Source organism: Pseudophryne corroboree, chromosome 1, assembly GCF_028390025.1.
Source record: "Pseudophryne corroboree isolate aPseCor3 chromosome 1, aPseCor3.hap2, whole genome shotgun sequence".
Taxonomy (NCBI): Eukaryota; Metazoa; Chordata; class Amphibia; order Anura; family Myobatrachidae; genus Pseudophryne; species Pseudophryne corroboree.
Window position 1 is genome coordinate 1,199,420,767 of NC_086444.1, and position 20,134 is coordinate 1,199,440,900.

Genomic DNA, 20,134 nt, shown 5'->3' on the forward strand with positions numbered 1-20,134 from the left:
CTCCTCACATCATGTCACTGCCCCTGTCCCATGCAGCCCTGTCCTTACTGACAAATCACTCATCTCCTGATATACTCTGTGCTGCTAGGAGACTTTGCTCCTCCCACTATATAACTCTGAGTCTGTGGCTTCCTGCTGCCTCCAATCCCCTCCTCACATCATGTCACTGCCCCTGTCACATGCAGCCCTGTCCTCACTGACACATCACTCACCTCCTGACATACTCTGTGCTGCTAGGAGACTCTGCTCCTCCCACTATATAACTCTGAGTCTGTGGCTTTCTGTTGCGACCACTCCCTAACTTACATCATGCCATTGTTCCTGTAAAATGACCTGTGTGCAAATCAGGATTCTGGAGAGCTGCAGAAGTGTGTCTTTACTAGCTGAAGTCATGCTGAAGAATGGCTGCAGAGGCACTTTCTATATAACAAATATTTCCTGTATAACAAAGTGCATGACAATTATGCAATTTCCGGGTGTGGTATGGAAGGTAGATAGTAACTAGGTCGACAGTGTCTAGGTCGACCACTATTGGTCGACAGTAATTAGGTCAACAGGGTCTCTAGGTCGACATGGTCTAGGTCGACAGGTCAAAACGTCCACATGAGTTTTTAATGTTTTTTGTGTAGTTTTCTTCGTAGAGTGACTGGGAACCCCAATTAGTGCACCGTGTCCCCTCGCTCCGCTACCGCTGCGCTTGGCACAGGTTACCGTTCCCAATTGTAGTCCACGTGGATCGCTAAGTATGAAAAGGTTAAAAAAAAGAAAAAAATTGTGAAAAACTCATGTCGACTTTTTGACCTGTCGACCTAGAACATGTCGACTTAGAGACCCTGTCGACCTAGAACCCCTGTCGACCTAGATACTCTCGACCAATAGTGGTCGACCTAGATAGTGTCTACCTAGTTACTGTCGACCTAGAGACCGGATCCCGCAATTTCCGCCATCCACATACATCTACATCCTCCTTTTGTAATATAAAGAACAATAAACAGGTATGTGGGTTTAAAAAGTGCAACAGGTGTTGGATGAAAAGAACAAACATAAAGTAAAAAATGGGAGGTTAAGTAACATAGAGGTCTATTTACTAGTGATGAGCGGGTTCGGTTCCTCGGAATACGAACCCCCCCGAACTTCACCCATTTTACACGGGTCCGAGGCAGCCTCGGATCTTCCCGCCTTGCTCGGTTAACCAGAACGCCCTCGAACGTCATCATCCCGCTGTCGTATTCTCGCGAGATTTGTATTCTATATAAGGAGCCGCGCGTCGCCGCCATTTTCACTCGTGCATTGGAGATGATAGGGAGAGGACGTGTAGCGTTCTCTCAGTTGTGTTCAGTGTGCTGCAAATATCTGTGCTCAGTGTGCTGAAAATATCTTTGTTCTCTTCCTGAAAAACGCTCCATATCTGTGCTGCATTGTAGTATATAGTAGGAGGACAGTGCAGAATTTTGCTGACCAGTGACCACCAGTATTATATCAGTACGGTACAGTAGTCCACTGCTCTACCTACCCTTGTGTTGTCAAGTATACTATCCATCCATACCTGTGGTGCATTTTAGTTGTGCGCAGTATATATAGTAGGAGGACAGTGCAGAATTTTGCTGACCACCAGTATATAATAATATATAGCAGTACGGTACAGTAGTCCACTGCTCTACCTACCTCTGTGTCGTCAAGTATACTATCCATCCATACATGTGGTGCATTTTAGTTGTGCGCAGTATATATAGTAGGAGGACAGTGCATAATTTTGCTGACCACCAGTATATAATATATAGCAGTACGGTACAGTAGTCCACTGCTCTACCTACCTCTGTGTCGTCAAGTATACTATCCATCCATACCTGAGGTGCATTTTAGTTGTGCGCAGTATATATAGTAGGAGGACAGTGCAGAATTTTGCTGACCACCAGTATATATATAGCAGTACGGTACAGTAGTCCACTGCTCTACCTCTGTGTCGTCAAGTATACTATGCATCCATACCTGTGCTGCATTTTAGTTGTGCGCAGTATATAGTAGGAGGGGACAGTGCAGAATGTTGCTGTGACCACCAGCATATATATAGCAGTACGGTACAGCAGTCCACTGCTCTACCTCTGTGTCGTCAAGTATACTACAAAAGTTCAGTAAAATGACCCAAAAATCAAAAGCGTCTGATGAGAAGTGTAAACTTGCCAATATGCCATTTACGACACGGAGTGGCAAGGAACGGCTGAGGCCCTGGCCTATGTTCATGGCTAGTGGTTCAGATTCACATGAGGATGGAAGCACTCATCCTCTCGCTAGAAAACTGCAGTGCCGCTCCTAGATGAGACAGGTGTTTGTGTCGGCCACTTGGGTCGCTTAGCTTAGTCACACAGCTACCTCATTGCACCTCTTTTTTCTTTGCATCATGTGCTGTTTGGGGACTATTTTTTTAAGTGCCATCCTGTCTGACACTGCAGTGCCACTCCTAGATGGGCCAGGTGTTTGTGTCGGCCACTTGGGTCGCTTAGCTTAGTCACACAGCTACCTCATTGCACCTCTTTTTTTCTTTGCATCATGTGCTGTTTAGGGACTATTTTTTTAAGTGCCATCCTGTCTGACACTGCAGTGCCACTCCTAGATGGGTCAGGTGTTTGTGTTGGCCACTTGGGTCGCTTAGCTTAGTCACACAGCTACCTCATTGCACCTCTTTTTTTCTTTGCATCATGTGCTGTTTGGGGACTATTTTTTGAAGTGCCATCCTGTCGGACACTGCAGTGCCACTCCTAGATGGGCCAGGTGTTTGTGTCGGCCACTTCGGTCGCTTAGCTTAGTCACACAGCTACCTCATTGCACTAGAGATGAGCGCCTGAAATTTTTCGGGTTTTGTGTTTTGGTTTTGGGTTCGGTTCCGCGGCCGTGTTTTGGGTTCGAACGCGTTTTGGCAAAACCTCACCGAATTTTTTTTGTCGGATTCGGGTGTGTTTTGGATTCGGGTGTTTTTTTCCAAAAACACTAAAAAACAGCTTAAATCATAGAATTTGGGGGTCATTTTGATCCCAAAGTATTATTAACCTCAAAAACCATAATTTACACTCATTTTCAGTCTATTCTGAATACCTCACACCTCACAATATTATTTTTAGTCCTAAAATTTGCACCGAGGTCGCTGTGTGAGTAAGATAAGCGACCCTAGTGGCCGACACAAACACCGGGCCCATCTAGGAGTGGCACTGCAGTGTCACGCAGGATGTCCCTTCCAAAAAAACCTCCCCAAACAGCACATGACGCAAAGAAAAAAAGAGGCGCAATGAGGTAGCTGTGTGAGTAAGATTAGCGACCCTAGTGGCCGACACAAACACCGGGCCCATCTAGGAGTGGCACTGCAGTGTCACGCAGGATGGCCCTTCCAAAAAACCCTCCCCAAACAGCACATGACGCAAAGAAAAAAGAGGCGCAATGAGGTAGCTGACTGTGTGAGTAAGATTAGCGACCCTAGTGGCCGACACAAACACCGGGCCCATCTAGGAGTGGCACTGCAGTATGTATGTATAAAGAAAGAAAAAAAAACCACGGTTAGGTGGTATATACAATTATGGACGGGCTGCCGAGTGCCGACACAGAGGTAGCCACAGCCGTGAACTACCGCACTGTACTGTGTCTGCTGCTAATATATAGACTGGTTGATAAAGAGATAGTATACTCGTAACTAGTATGTATGTATAAAGAAAGAAAAAAAAACCACGGTTAGGTCACTGGTATATACAATTATGGACGGGCTGCCGAGTGCCGACACAGAGGTAGCCACAGCCGTGAACTACCGCACTGTACACTGGTTGATAAAGAGATAGTAGTATACTCGTAACAACTAGTATGACGACGGTATAAAGAATGAAAAAAAAACCACGGTTAGGTGGTATATAATACAATTATGGTTGGACGGACTGCCTGCTGAGTGCCGACACAGAGGTAGCCACAGCCGTGAACTACCGCACTGTACACTGGTTGATAAAGAGATAGTAGTATACTCGTAACAACTAGTATGACTGACTATGACGGTATAAAGAATGAAAAAAAAACCACGGTTAGGTGGTATATATTATAATAATACAATTATGGATGGACGGACTGCCTGCCGAGTTCCGACACAGAGGTAGCCACAGCCGTGAACTACCGCACTGTACACTGGTTGATAAAGAGATAGTAGTATACTCGTAACAACTAGTATGACTATGACGACGGTATAAAGAAAGAAAAAAAAATACCACGGTTAGGTGGTATATAATTATACAATTATGGATGGACGGACTGCCTGCCGAGTGCCGACTGCCGACACAGAGGTAGCCACAGCCGTGAACTACCGCACTGTACTGTGTCTGCTGCTAATATAGACTGGTTGATAAAGAGATAGTATACAACAATATACTACTATACTGGTGGTCAGGCACTGGTCACCACTAGTCACACTGGCAGTGGCACTCCTGCAGCAAAAGTGTGCACTGTTTAATTTTAAATTAATATAATATTATGTACTCCTGGCTCCTGCTATAACAACCTGCAGTGCTCCCCAGTCTCCCCCACAATTATTATAAGCTTTTATACATTGATGTGCAGCACACTGGGCTGAGCTGAGTGCACACAGACTGAGTCACACTGTGTGACTGCTGTGTATCGTTTTTTTCAGGCAGAGAACGGATATAGCAGAGAACGGATATATTAAATAAAAGTTAACTTAACAACAACTGCACTGGTCACTGTGGTAAACTCTGTCTGCACAATCTCTCTCTCTTCTAATCTATTCTAATGGAGAGGACGCCAGCCACGTCCTCTCCCTATCAATCTCAATGCACGTGTGAAAATGGCGGCGACGCGCGGCTCCTTATATAGAATCCGAGTCTCGCGAGAATCCGACAGCGTCATGATGACGTTCGGGCGCGCTCGGGTTAACCGAGCAAGGCGGGAAGATCCGAGTCGCTCGGACCCGTGAAAAAAAAAGTGAAGTTCGTGCGGGTTCGGATTCAAAGAAACCGAACCCGCTCATCTCTACATTGCACCTCTTTTTTTCTTTGCATCATGTGCTGTTTGGGGACTATTTTTGGAAGGGCCATCCTGTCTGACACTGCAGTGCCACTCCTAGATGGGCCAGGTGTTTGTGTCGGCCACTTGGGTCGCTTAACTTAGCCATCCAGCGACCTCGGTGCAAATTTTAGGACTAAAAATAATATTGTGAGGTGTGAGGTGTTCAGAATAGACTGGAAATGAGTGGAAATTATGGTTATTGAGGTTAATAATACTATGGGATCAAAGTGACCCCCAAATTCTATGATTTAAGCTGTTTTTGAGGGGTTTTTGTAAAAAAAACACCCGAATCTAAAACACACCCAAATCCGACAAAAAATTTTCAGGGAGGTATTGCCAAAACGCGTCCGAATCCAAAACACGGCCGCGGAACCGAATCCAAAACCAAAACACAAAACCCGAAAAATGTCCGGTGCACATCACTACTATTTACTAAGCCCTGAATTGAGATAAAGTGGACGGAGATAAAGTACCAGCCAATCAGCTCCTAACTGTCCTTTTTCAAACCCAGCCTGTATCATGGCAGTTAGAAGCTGATTGGATGGTACTTTATCTCCGTCTGCTTTATCTCCATCCAAGGCTTAGTAAATAGAACCCTTAAGGGGGGTACTCACAGAGCAATATTCTAAGCAATCTGACTAGATTGCTTAGAATTTAAGCATTATCGCTCCGTGTGTACCCCCTACAGCGATAGCGATGCGCAGCCCCGTGCATCGCTATCGCTGCTGCTAGATTGGCCTGCATGCAGGCCAATCTAGCGGGTCGCTCACTTCACCCACTCGGTGAAGTGAGCGCCCCCCCGTCTCCCCCCGCATGCTCAGCACACATCGCGCTGTGCTGAGCGGCGGGAGAGATGTGTGCTGAGTGGTTCGCTCAGCACACATCTCTCTCACATCGGCCAGTGGGTACTGGCCTTTAGTCCTGGAATTTTGGATTAGACCGTTATATCCTCACAGAGCTGTTGACAAAGAAAGAGGCCAGTGGTGTGTCCGGTGTCTGAATAGGCACACTATTGGGCAGGGGCATGGTTCTGTCCTGAACTCCCAAAAGGTGCTTCTTCAGGGGTCTCATTGTCCATTAGGATGGGTGCTCTGACACCCATGGTGTTCAGGATCACACACCGCTAGGAGATGGCACCTGTTGCGCTCATACAAAACACTGTCAGATTGCACCACATAGTTGATGGGCCTGTTGAAAGATCCCTGCACTCCTGACTCTGGAAAACCCAATAGGGGCTTGAATGTGGATGGTCTACCCATAGGACAACGATCTTAACCAATGAGATGTTTTATATTAAGTGGCTTTGAGCAGTAACCTGGAGAGCATCTTGAATGTTGTTCTCAACTTGTGGTCTAACTAAATTTGAACTTGGTGGTTGGAATGATGGTGCAGGTGCGCCTGGGCTAGGGTTGCCACCTCTCCCTGATTTCCTGGATTCTCCAGGATGTGGTGGCAGCCCTCCAGGAGGCTTTTCCCTTCACCAGGATTTCTGGATTCTCCAGGATTTGGTGGCAACCCTTCAGGAGCCTTTTCCCTCCACCTGGCTTCCTGGATTCTCCAGAATTTGGTGGCAACCCTCCAGGAGGCTTTTCCCTTCACTAGGATTTCTGGATTCTCCAGGAATAAGGGGACCCTGGGAGCACCAGTAGTGCTCCTTGGCAGCCGAGGAACTCAGTGAACTACAGTGACTGTCTCGCGAGATGATGACATCAAATCTCGCGAGACGGTGTTCAGCCCAGACTGAGCTGAAGCTGCCGTGACACTGCCATCGGCAGCTCTTCCTCAGCGTTTCCCCGGGCTGCGCTGGTGAAGTAACGCCTGCCCGGCTCATGTGAGAAGAGCAACGAGACCTGACAGGCATGTCACGCATATATTTATAATTATTTATTTATTATTTATTTATTAACAGTTTCTTATATAGCACAGAACATTCTGTTGCGCTTTACAATTAGAACAACAGTAATAGAACAAAACTGGGTAAAAACAGACAGACATAGAGGTAGGAATATAATATTATATTTAATATATAATATAATGAGCATGCATGAAACAAAAAGAGGCTCAAGTTATATATAGATATATGTATATTTTTTAATCACTAACAGTCACCTTTTAGTAGAGCATTTGTTTGTTTAACCTGTTGAAGCTTGATATTGATTAGGTTGTGTGCAACACTTACAATTCCATGGTTCTTGGGGGGTGGATCTCTAGGAATCGATGATGCATGAGGTGGCAACCCTAGCCTGGGCAGAAGGCATTGAGTAGAAAATTAAGACTGTCTCTGAGTATTTCTCAAATTGAGAAGCACATCAGAACCATTTCTATAACAGGTGCCTCACAGGACATAATACCCTTTTTGCTATTCCATTGGACTGTGGATAGTGAGGACTGCTGGTGACTGATATGTCCAATTTACTGGTGAAAGTCTGGAACTCACAACTCATGAACCGCATGGCATTGTCAGTAATAGCTTGCATGGTATTCCATATGCAGAAAAGTGTATTTTCATTCTGTTGATGACTGTGGCACTTGTCAGTTTTGGAAGATAATCTATCTCAAACCAACCAGAATAATAATCCATTAATATAAAGTGCTCTTTTCTTCTCTATTCAAAGAGATCTTCAGCAAGGAAGAACCAAGCGGGGATCAGGAACCTCATGGAGAGTGAACAGTTCCTTGCCATGATGCATGGGTCCCGAGATAGTTCCCTGGAGAAGGAAGGCCAGCCATGCAGGAGAACATGGGACAACTGTCTACAGAGGCTACCCCAAAGTGTCACATCACAGAGCTCCTTCATACGCCTGGAGGAGAGGACATCTTCAGCACCAGGGACAACTGAGTCTGGAAGGTGAGCATGTGAAAAGGTGTCAGCAACATTAAGGGCTCACACACATGGTACCTTTGGAGCTTCGCTATGGATTTGCGCAGAGGCAGTATGCAGGTCTTTGTGGAGAATGGTAATAAGGGGTTGGTGGTCTTTCTCAGCCAGCACTGGATGCCCACAGATGAACTCATTAAACTTTTTACAAAGTTTTAGAAATATCTTGCCTTTAAGCGAGATATAGCAGCAGACAGGCAGTCCAACCAACACCATTTAACGTTGTGCAAAAGCTGGCAGAGTGTGACTGTAGTGTGGCAGAGATTTGGAAATATAGTTGGTGATACCCAATACACGCTGCATGGTCAACTTATGTTGGGTAGCCTGTGACTCGGCATGATCCAGCTTAACACCCACAGGGGACCTCAGTGACTCTGAAATGACACTTGTTAGGGTTTAACTGCATGTTGATTTCACAACAGCTGTCATGAAAATGGTGAGCATGAACATTTCATTGTCCAATGTGATCTCCAAGAATCCACATTTGTCATCCAGAGTGGCAAATGTCTTTGCTTTCAGCATTCTAGCTATTACTTGCCCCACAGTTTTGAGGGGGAGATGCGGTTTCATCAGAGCTTTGTTCAGATGCTCAGGGTTAATGCAGATGTGTACTGAACCATCTGTTTATGTTACTGCAGCAACTATAACGGACACCCACAGGGTGGCTTTCCCCTCAGGAGCAATGATGCCCAATGTTGTCACGCAATGTAACTCTGCTATCACTTTTGTCCTTCATGGCCAGCGTCACACGTCTGGGAGCACTTACTGTGGGAGAAACAGTCTCATCTAAACGCATGTGATAGGTGACTGGGATATTCCCAATGATATGACATTGGCCCTCATTCCGAGTTGATCACTCGCTAGCTACTTTTAGCAGCCGTGCAAACGCATAGTCGCCGCCCACGGGGGAGTGTATTTTCGCTTTGCAGGAGTGCGAACGCCTGTGCAGCAGAGCGCCTGCAAACGCATTTTGTGCAAAACAAGACCAGCCCTGTAGTTACTTATTCTATGCGATGATTGCTGTGACGAATGACACGGTAATGACGTCAGATACCCGCCCGGCCACGCCTGTGTTTTTCCAAACACTCCCAGAAAACGGGCAGTTGACACCCTGAAACTCCCACTTCCTGTCAATCTCCTTGCGTCCGCCAGTGCGACTGGAAGCATCGCTAGAACCTGTGCAAAACCACAAAGCTCTTTGTACTTGTACGACGCCTGCGCATTGCGGTGCATGCGCAGATTAGCCCCATTCTGCCATAATCGCTGCGCTGCAAAAATCCGTAGCGAGTGATCAACTCGGAATGACCCCCATTGTGCGAAAGATAACAAAGTGATACACTCAGTAAACCGAGTCAAATGCACATAACGACAAGAGAAGTTTAAGGGTCAACCGTCTTCCTGTCACTCTTTCCAACTCACCCCTACTGATCAATTTAAATGTCCCAATTACATTTAAAAAAAATAATAATAGTACATAATGTATTGTCAGGGTTCCCTGATACAGCAAATAATTCCTTTCATCGCCTCCTGGAAGTCTAGAACGCAGTAAAGCTTGCTGACAAATAGAATTCTACTCGTTCACTGAAGGACCACAGATTGCTATTAGAGAAGTGTATTTGTAACAAACAGATTCCTATTCCGAACCATGAAAGGAGACTGCGGGAAACTCGCTCCCTGTGCACACAGAAATAGCCTGTTGACATTTCAGGTAAATGCTTTCCTAAGCTGCTCGTGGGCTTGCACATTATATCCACACAGGAACAATGAAAATGTGTAAAGATATTTTGTGTGTGTGTGGGTAGGAATTACCCATTGAGAATGAGTTGGATTTAGCGAGTCTGTATTCCAGTCCCGTCTAATCTTTGTTGTGATGTTGTAGGTTTTATTCAATCTGCGAGATAAGTGGGTTAACGCAGTAAAATAACTGTTTCGCGCAGAGTGTCGCAGCATTCTCTATTAAAGAACTGCGACGTGTGTGCGTCTATTCATGTTACAGCCCTCATCGCATTGAATAAACGTGCTAATTATTATTAACTTCTATTTATATAGCATCAGCATGCAATGTGGGACAGGCAGGCGTATAACAAAACTGGGTATTAGCAGGCAGACAAAGCGGTATGAGGGCGTCACTTGCAAGCCTACAATTAATTTATAGGAAATTAGGAGTGCCCCCAAAATGTTCTTTTTATTCTGTACTTGAAATATGCATCTTTTATACAGATTTATATTTTATTAAGATTTCTAACTGGGAAATAAATAATTGCGAGAATTATATTTTACGGGGCAGGATAGTAAAAAATAAGGATATGTTGCAGCTGTGGAGTAAATGTACACGGCATATTTACCGGTAGTGATCCGGATCCTGCGATTAATCGGATTTTTATATCGCTGCATACTGCAGCAATGCAAAAATCCCATTGCCGCATTATCAAAAAACATATCAGAGGATGTTAAAATATATTAGTGATGTGCACCGGACATTTTTCGGGTTTTGTGTTTTGGTTTTGGATTCGGTTCCGCGGCCGTGTTTTGGATTCGGACGCGTTTTGGCAAAATCTCCCTGAAAATTTTTTGTCGGATTCGGGTGTGTTTTGGATTCGGGTGTTTTTTTTACAAAAAACCCTCAAAAACAACTTAAATCATAGAATTTGGGGGTCATTTTGATCCCATAGTATTATTAACCTCAATAACCATAATTTCCACTCATTTCCAGTCTATTGTGAACACCTCACACCTCACAATATTATTTTTAGTCCTAAAATTTGCAACGAGGTCGATGGATGACTAAGCTAAGTGACCCAAGTGGCCGACACAAACACCTGGCCCATCTAGGAGTGGCACTGCAGTGTCAGACAGGATGGCAGATTAAAAAAATTGTCCCCAAACAGCACATGATGCAAAGAAAAAAAGAGGCGCAATGAGGTAGCTGTGTGACTAAGCTAAGCGACCCAAGTGGCCGACACAAACACCTGGCCCATCTAGGAGTGGCACTGCAGTGTCAGACAGGATGGCACTTCAAAAAATAGTCCCCAAACAGCACATGATGCAAAGAAAAATGAAAGAAAAAAGAGGTGCAAGATGGAATTGTCCTTGGGCCCTCCCACCCACCCTTATGTTGTATAAACAGGACATGCACACTTTAACAAACCCATCATTTCAGCGACAGGGTCTGCCACACGACTGTGACTGAAATGACTGGTTGGTTTGGGCCCCCACCAAAAAAGAAGCAATCAATCTCTCCTTGCACAAACTGGCTCTACAGAGGCAAGATGTCCACCTCCTCCTCATCCTCCGATTCCTCACCCCTTTCACTGTGTACATCCCCCTCCTCACAGATTATTAATTCGTCCCCACTTGAATCCACCATCTCAGGTCCCTGTGTACTTTCTGGAGGCAATTGCTGGTGAATGTCTCCACGGAGGAATTGATTATAATTCATTTTGATGAACATCATCTTCTCCACATTTTCTGGAAGTAACCTCGTATGCCGATTGCTGACAAGGTGAGCGGCTGCACTAAACACTCTTTCGGAGTACACACTGGAGGGGGGGCAACTTAGGTAAAATAAAGCCAGTTTCTGCAAGGGCCTCCAAATTGCCTCTTTTTCCTGCCAGTATACGTACGGACTGTTTGACGTGCCTACTTGGATGCGGTCACTCATATAATCCTCCACCATTCTTTCAATGGTGACAGAATCATATGCAGTGACAGTAGACGACATGTCAGTAATCGTTGGCAGGTCCTTCAGTCCGGACCAGATGTCAGCACTCGCTCCAGACTGCCCTGCATCACCGCCAGCGGGTGGGCTCGGAATTCGTAGCCTTTTCCTCGCAGCCCCAGTTGCGGGAGAATGTGAAGGAGGAGCTGTTGACGGGTCACGTTCCGCTTGACTTGACAATTTTCTCACCAGCAGGTCTTTGAACCTCTGCAGACTTGTGTCTGCCGGAAAGAGAGATACAACATAGGTTTTAAATCTAGGATCGAGCACGGTGGCCAAAATGTAAGCGAATTAAGGGCTCCATCGACAAGTCCCACATGCCTAGCGGAATCGCTCTTTTTTAGCTCCTCCTTCAATCTTTCCAGCTTCTTCTGCAAAAGCCTGATGAGGGGAATGACCTGACTCAGGCTGGCAGTGTCTGAACTGACTTCACGTGTGGCAAGATCAAAGGGTTGCAGAACCTTGCACAACGTTGAAATCATTCTCCACTGCGCTTGAGTCAGGTGCATTCCCCCTCCTTTGCCTATATCGTAGGCAGATGTATAGGCTTGAATGGCCTTTTGCTGCTCCTCCATCCTCTGAAGCATATAGAGGGTTGAATTCCACCTCGTTACCACCTCTTGCTTCAGATGATGGCAGGGCAGGTTCATGAGTGTTTGCTGGTGCTCCAGTCTTCGGCACGCGGTGGCAGAATGCCGAAAGTGGCCCGCAATTCTTCGGGCCACCGACAGCATCTCTTGCACGCCCCTGTCGTTTTTTAAATAATTCTGCACCACCAAATTCAATGTATGTGCAAAACATGGGACGTGTTGGAATTTGCCCACATGTAATGCACGCACAATATTGATGGCGTTGTCCGATGTCACAAATCCCCAGGAGAGTCCAATTGGGGTAAGCCATTCTGCGATGATGTTCCTCAGTTTCCGTAAGAGGTTGTCAGCTGTGTGCCTCTTATGGAAAGCGGTGATACAAAGCGTAGCCTGCCTAGGAACGAGTTGGCGTTTGCGAGATGCTGCTACTGGTGCTGCTGCTGCTGTTCTTGCTGCGGGAGGCAACACATCTACCCAGTGGGCTGTCACAGTCATATAGTCCTGAGTCTGCCCTGCTCCACTTGTCCACATGTCCGTGGTTAAGTGGACATTGGGTACAACTGCATTTTTTAGGACACTGGTGACTCTTTTTCTGACGTCTGTGTACATTCTCGGTATCGCCTGCCTAGAGAAATGGAACCTAGATGGGATTTGGTACCGGGGACACACTACCTCAAGAAATTCTCTAGTTCCCTGTGAATTAACGGTGGATACCGGAAACACGTTTTTCACCACCCAGGCTGCCAAGGCCTGAGTTATCCGCTTTGCAGCAGGATGACTGCTGTAAGATTTCATCTGCCTTGCAAAGGACTGTTGGAGAGTCAATTGCTTACTGGTAGTACAAGTGGTCTTCAGACTTCCCCTCTGGGATGACGATCGACTCCCAGCAGCAACAACAGCAGCGCCAGCAGCAGTAGGCGTTACACTCAAGGATGCATCGGAGGAATCCCAGGCAGGAGAGGACTCGTCAGACTTGACAGTGACATGGCCTGCATGACTATTGGCTTTCCTGTGTAAGGAGGAAATTGACACTGAGGGAGTTGGTGGTGTGGTTTGCAGGAGCTTGGTTACAAGGGAAGCGATTTAGTTGGCAGTGGACTGCTTCCGCTGTCACCCAAAGTTTTTGAACTTGTCAATGACTTCTGATGAATGCGCTCCAGGTGACGTATAAGGGAGGATGTTCCTAGGTGGTTAACGTCCTTACCCCTACTTATTACACCTTGACAAAGGCAACACACGGCTTGACACCAGTTGTCCGCATTTCTGTTGAAATAATTCCACACCGAAGAGGTGATTTTTTTTGTAATTTGACCAGGCATGTCAATGGCCATATTCGTCCCACGGACAACAGGTGTCTCCCCGGGTGCCTGACTTAAACAAACCACCTCACCATCAGAATCCTCCTTGTCAATTTCCTCCCCAGCGCCAGCAACACCCATATCCTCATCCTGGTGTACTTCAACAGTGACATCTTCAATTTGACTATCAGGAACTGGACTGCGGGTGCTCCTTCCAGCACTTGCAGGGGGCGTGCAAATGGTGGAAGGCGCCACCTCTTCCCGTCCAGTGTTGGGAAGGTCAGGCATCGCAACAGACACAATTGGACTCTCCTTGGGGATTTGTGATTTAGAAGAACGCACAGTTCTTTGCTGTGCTTTTGCCAGCTTAAGTCTTTTCATTTTTCTAGCAAGAGGATGACTGCTTCCATCCTCATGTGAAGCTGAACCACTAGCCATGAACATAGGCCAGGGCCTCAGCCGTTCCTTGCCACTCCGTGTCGTAAATGGCATATTGGCAAGTTTACGCTTCTCATCAGACGCTTTTAATTTAGATTTTTGGGTCAGTTTACTGAACTTTTGTTTTTGGGATTTTACATGCTCTCTACTGTGACATTGGGCATCGGCCTTGGCAGACGACGTTGATGGCATTTCATCGTCTCGGCCATGACTAGTGGCAGCAGCTTCAGCACGAGGTGGAAGTGGATCTTGATCTTTCCCTATTTTACCCTCAACATTTTTGTTCTCCATTTTTTAATGTGTGGAATTATATGCCAGTATCAATAGCAATGGCCTACTACTATATATACTGCGCACAACTGAAATGCACCACAGATATGGATGGATAGTATACTTGACGACACAGAGGTAGGTAGAGCAGTGGCTTTCTGTACCGTACTGCTATATATTATATACGGGTGGTCAGCAAACTGTGCAAAACTGAAATGCACCACAAGTATGGATGGATAGTATACTTGACGACACAGAGGTAGGTAGAGCAGTGGCCTACTGTACCATACTGCTATATATTATATACTGGTGGTCAGCAAACTGTGCAAAACTGAAATGCACCACAGGTATGGATGGATAGTATACTTGACGACACAGAGGTAGGTAGAGCAGTAGCCTATTGTACCGTACTGCTATATATTATATACTGGTGGTCAGCAAACTGTGCAAAACTGAAATGCACCACAGGTATGGATGGATAGTATACTTGATGACACAGAGGTAGGTAGAGCAGTTGCCTACTGTACCGTACTGCTATATATTATATACTGGTGGTCAGCAAACTGTGCAAAACTGAAATGCACCACAGGTATGCATGCATAGTATACTTGACGACACAGGGGTAGGTAGAGCAGTGGCCTTCTGTACCGTACTGATATATATTATATACTGGTGGTCAGCAAACTGTGCAAAACTGAAATGCACCACAGGTATGGATGGATAGTATACTTGACGACACAGAGGTAGGTAGAGCAGTGGCCTACTGTACCGTACTGCTATATATTATATACTGGTGGCCAGCAAACTGTGCAAAACTGAAATGCACCACAGGTATGGATGGATAGTATACTTGACGACACAGAGGTAGGTAGAGCAGTGGCCTTCTGTACCGTACTGATATATATTATATACTGGTGGTCAGCAAACTGTGCAAAACTGAAATGCACCACCTGTATGGATGGATAGTATACTTGACGACACAGAGGTAGGTAGAGCAGTGGCCTACTGTACCGTACTGCTATATATTATATACTGGTGGTCAGCAAAATTATGCACTGTACTCCTACTATATATACTACAATGCAGCACAGATATGCAGCGCTTTTCAAGCAGAGAACGTATAATACTGGTGGTCACTGGTCACTGGTCAGCAAAACTCTGCACTGTACTCCTATATAATACTGCTGGTCCCCAGTCCCCACAATAAAGCAGTGTGAGCACAGATATTTGCAGCACACTGAGCACAGATATGGAGCGTATTTCAGGCAGAGAACGTGTAATACTGGTGGTCACTGGTCAGCAAATCTCTGTACTGTACTCCTCCTATATAATACTGCTGGTCCCCAGTCCCCACAATAAAGCAGTGTGAGCACAGATATGGAGTGTTTTTCAGGCAGAGAACGTAGATATTTGCAGCACACTGAGCACAGATATTTGCAGCACACTGAGCACAGATATTTGCAGCACACTGAGCACAGATATTTGCAGCCCCCTGAACATAGAAACTGAGAGGACGCCAGCCACGTCCTCTCACGATCATCTCCAATGCACGAGTGAAAAATGGCGGCGACGCGCGGCTCCTTATATAGAATACGAATCTCGCGAGAATCCGACCGCAGGATGATGACGTTCGGGCACGCTCGGGTTAACCGAGCAAGGCGGGAGGATCCGAGTTGCTCGGACCCGTGCAAAAAAAGGTGAAGTTCGGGCGGGTTCGGATTCCGACGAACCGAACCCGCTCATCACTAAAATATATCAGAGGACGTTAAACAAGAGACACCTGCCCCCAGCAATATCTGTACAGAGAAAGGACAGTTCACGTTCCGCTTTTCTACTGCCGTCATCCGGCTTCAGTTCCACTTATAAAAATATTTTTATTAAAGACTTTGGGCCTGATTCAGAAATTGACGCAGTTGGTACAGCAGCTGCGCCTTTGGACACAGATGCTATACGGAAATCTGTGAAAGCAGCAGAAGGCGTCTTGAGTCATTAGACCCCTCCTGTCCATATGAACCGACTTTCTGGCTCCACCATACGGGAGGAGGCAACCAGGTCGGCACAAATGAGGGCGTGGCATCCTGATTGGGCTGTGTGAAGGAGTAGACGCTCAATCACATCATCGCGGTCCCACCCCCACTCTACAATGCCCAGATTACAGGCATTGTAAAGCGGGGGAGGGGCTACGATGACACGATTGATCACAGATCTCATCATCAACCCCCACACCGCTGTCTTTCCCAGACGGCTGCAGGGGAGTGTACGGGGCTGCCAGTGTGTGCGGGCAGTGGGGCCCGAATCCGGTAGGCTTGCCCACTTTCCCGGGGGGCTAGGATCTCCACCTGATTTTTCTGAGCCTCCTGGCCTGCTTGTGTGATTCGCTGCTGCGTCCGAAGATTCATCATCGGATCACTTGCATGAACATCGCCCATCTGATTAAGCTTCAGGATACGCAGGATGGCCGGGATGTTCTCGCTGCTGAGCCGCAGGGGCCAGCAGGGTTACTGAGCTACTGCGCCCATCTCTGAATCTGCCCTGTAGAAGACTTTCTCTTATTCCAAAGTTCTACATAAATAAGCATCAATCAATGGAATTGCCTGGTGATCGTTCCAGGGTTCCAGCAGCTGGTGGGGAAACCACTTCAATCCTCACTGTTTCAAATAAATTAGGAACAAAGGCCTGGAATGTGGAGAGAAACGTATGTGTCAACTTAACTCAGGCAGCAGACTGGAAATGTTAGTGTCTCATAATAAAGCTGCAGCATTATGTTGCTGTTGCTGCCAGTCTGGCATGAGAAGTAACATGTGCAGAGACTGAAGCTCAGCTGTTACAATGGAGATCTATTCTCTACGCTGATGTAATGCAGTTTGTGTGCAGCGATTGTCAGCAACAGTCCCGAATGCTCACTACAGACAGGAAAATTGTGCCTCTCCGCTGCAATTTACTTTAACAATTTGATTACAGTGTCCAAAAAACATTGGGCCTAATTCAGACCCGATCGCTGCAACAGCAGCGATCGCAGACTGAGGCCCTTAGGGTAGTGTGCACGCACAATAGAATACATAACGGAGCTGACTGATCGCAATTACCTATGCCAGGACAGCTCCCTCCTTATCTGCCGGTTCCTAGTTTGGCTCCATTGGTTTCCATACAGAGCTGCAGCTGTACATATAGGGGGTCATTCCGAGTTGATCGCTAGCTGCCGTTATTCGCAGCGCAGCGATCAGGCTAAAAATCTGCATTTCTGCGCATGCGTATACACTGCAACGCACAGGCGCGTCATACAGGTACAATGAGCATCGTGGGTTTGCATAGAGTCTAACGAACATTCCTATCGCAAGGCCGAACGCAGGAAGATTGACATGAAGTGGGAGTTTCTGGGTGTGAACTGACCGTTTTCAGGGAGTGCTTAGAAAAACGCAGGCGTGTCGGGGAAAACGCAGGCATGGCTGGGCGTTCGCTGGGCAGGTGTGTGATGTCAAATGCCGTCCCTCCGTCTTTAGAATCAACGCACACGAAGAGTAACTACAGGGCTGGTCTTGTTTTGCACAAAAAGATTTTGCAGGCGCTCGGCTGCACAGGCGTTCGCACTTCTGCATAGGTAAAATACACTCCCCAGTGGGCGGCGACAATGCGTTTGCACGGCTGCTAAAAACTGCTAGCGAGCGATCAACTCGGAATGACCCCCATCAGGGCCGAAACTAGGGGGGGGGGCTAGGGGGGCAGGCGACCTGGGCGCCGGATTGGAGGGGGCGCCGAGACCCCCTAACACCCTCTCCCTATGCGCCAGTGCAGCGCCGCGGCACTTCTTTGTGCTTTGAAACCCCCTTCTCCCTCCTCCCGAGTGCCCAGCTCGGGGGGGCGGGGTTTCGCGGAATGACGCGATTGCGTCGTGACGTCACGACGCAAACGCGTCATTCCACGAAACCCCGCCCCCCGAGCTGGGCACTCGGGAGGAGGGAGAAGGGGGAGCCGCGCAGACGAGGAGGGAGAGGCGGCTGAAGAGCGGCGAGAACCGCTTCAAATGTAAGTCAGCCCCTCTCCCTCCCTCTCTCTCTCTCTCCCTCCCTTCCTCTCCCCACCACCTGCCGGAATGTGTAAAATGGGGACCTGTCTGCCGCAATGTGTAAAATGGGGACACTTTTTCCTGCCGCAATGTGTAAAATGGGGACACTTTTTCCTGCCGCAATGTGTAAAATGGGGACACTTGCCTGTCGTACTGTGTAAAATGGGGACACGTGTCTGCCGCAATGTGTAAAATGGGGACACCTGTCTGCCGCAATGTGTAAAATGGGGTCACCTGTCTGCCGCAATGTGTAAAATGGGGACACTTGCCTGTCGTACTGTGTAAAATGGGGACACGTGTCTGCCGCAATGTGTAAAATGGGGACACTTGCCAGCGTACTGTGTAAAATGGGGTCACCTGTCTGCCGCAATGTGTAAAATGGGGACACTTGCCTGTCGTACTGTGTAAAATGGGGACACTTGCCTGTCGTACTGTGTAAAATGGGGACACTTGCCAGCGTACTGTGTAAAATGGGGACACGTGTCTGCCGCAAAGTGTAAAATGGGGACACGTGCCTGCCGCAATGTGTAAAATGGGGTCACCTGTCTGCCGCAATGTGTAAAATGGGGTCACCTGTCTGCCGCAATGTGTAAAATGGGGGCACTTGCCTGTCGTACTGTGTAAAATGGGGACACGTGTCTGCCGCAATGTGTAAAATGGGGACACTTGCCAGCGTACTGTGTAAAATGGGGACACGTGTCAGCCGCAATGTGTAAAATGGGGTCACCTGTCTGCCGCAATGTGTAAAATGGGGACACTTGCCAGCGTACTGTGTAAAATGGGGACACGTGTCAGCCGCAATGTGTAAAATGGGGTCACCTGTCTGCCGCAATGTGTAAAATGGGGTCACCTGTCTGCCGCAATGTGTAAAATGGGGACACTTTTTCCTGCCGCAATGTGTAAAATGAGGACACCTGTCTGCCGCAGCGTGTAAAATGGGGTCACCTGTCTGCCGCAATGTGTAAAATGGGGACACTTTTTCCTGCCGCAATGTGTAAAATGAGGACACCTGTCTGCCGCAGCGTGTAAAATGGGGTCACCTGTCTGCCGCAATGTGTAAAATGGGGGCACTTGCCTGTCGTACTGTGTAAAATGGGGACACGTGTCAGCCGCAATGTGTAAAATGGGGACACCTGTCTGCCGCAATGTGTAAAATGGGGACACCTGTCTGCCGCAATGTGTAAAATGGGGACACCTGTCTGCCGCAATGTGTAAAATGGGGACACGTGTCAGCCGCAATGTGTAAAATGGGGACACCTGTCTGCCGCAATGTGTAAAATGGGGTCACCTGTCTGCCGCAATGTGTAAAATGGGGGCACTTGCCTGTCGTACTGTGTAAAATGGGGACACGTGTCAGCCGCAATGTGTAAAATGGGGACACCTGTCTGCCGCAATGTGTAAAATGGGGTCACCTGTCTGCCGCAATGTGTAAAATGGGGGCACTTGCCTGTCGTACTGTGTAAAATGGGGACACGTGTCTGCCGCAATGTGTAAAATGGGGACACCTGTCTGCCGCAATGTGTAAAATGGGGTCACCTGTCTGCCGCAATGTGTAAAATGGGGACACTTGCCTGTCGTACTGTGTAAAATGGGGACACTTGCCAGCGTACTGTGTAAAATGGGGACACGTGCCTGCCGCAATGTGTAAAATGGGGACACTTGCCTGTCGTACTGTGTAAAATGGGGACACTTGCCTGTCGTACTGTGTAAAATGGGGACACGTGTCTGCCGCAATGTGTAAAATGGGGACACGTGCCTGCCGCAATGTGTAAAATGGGGACACTTTTTCCTGCCGCAATGTGTAAAATGAGGACACCTGTCTGCCGCAGC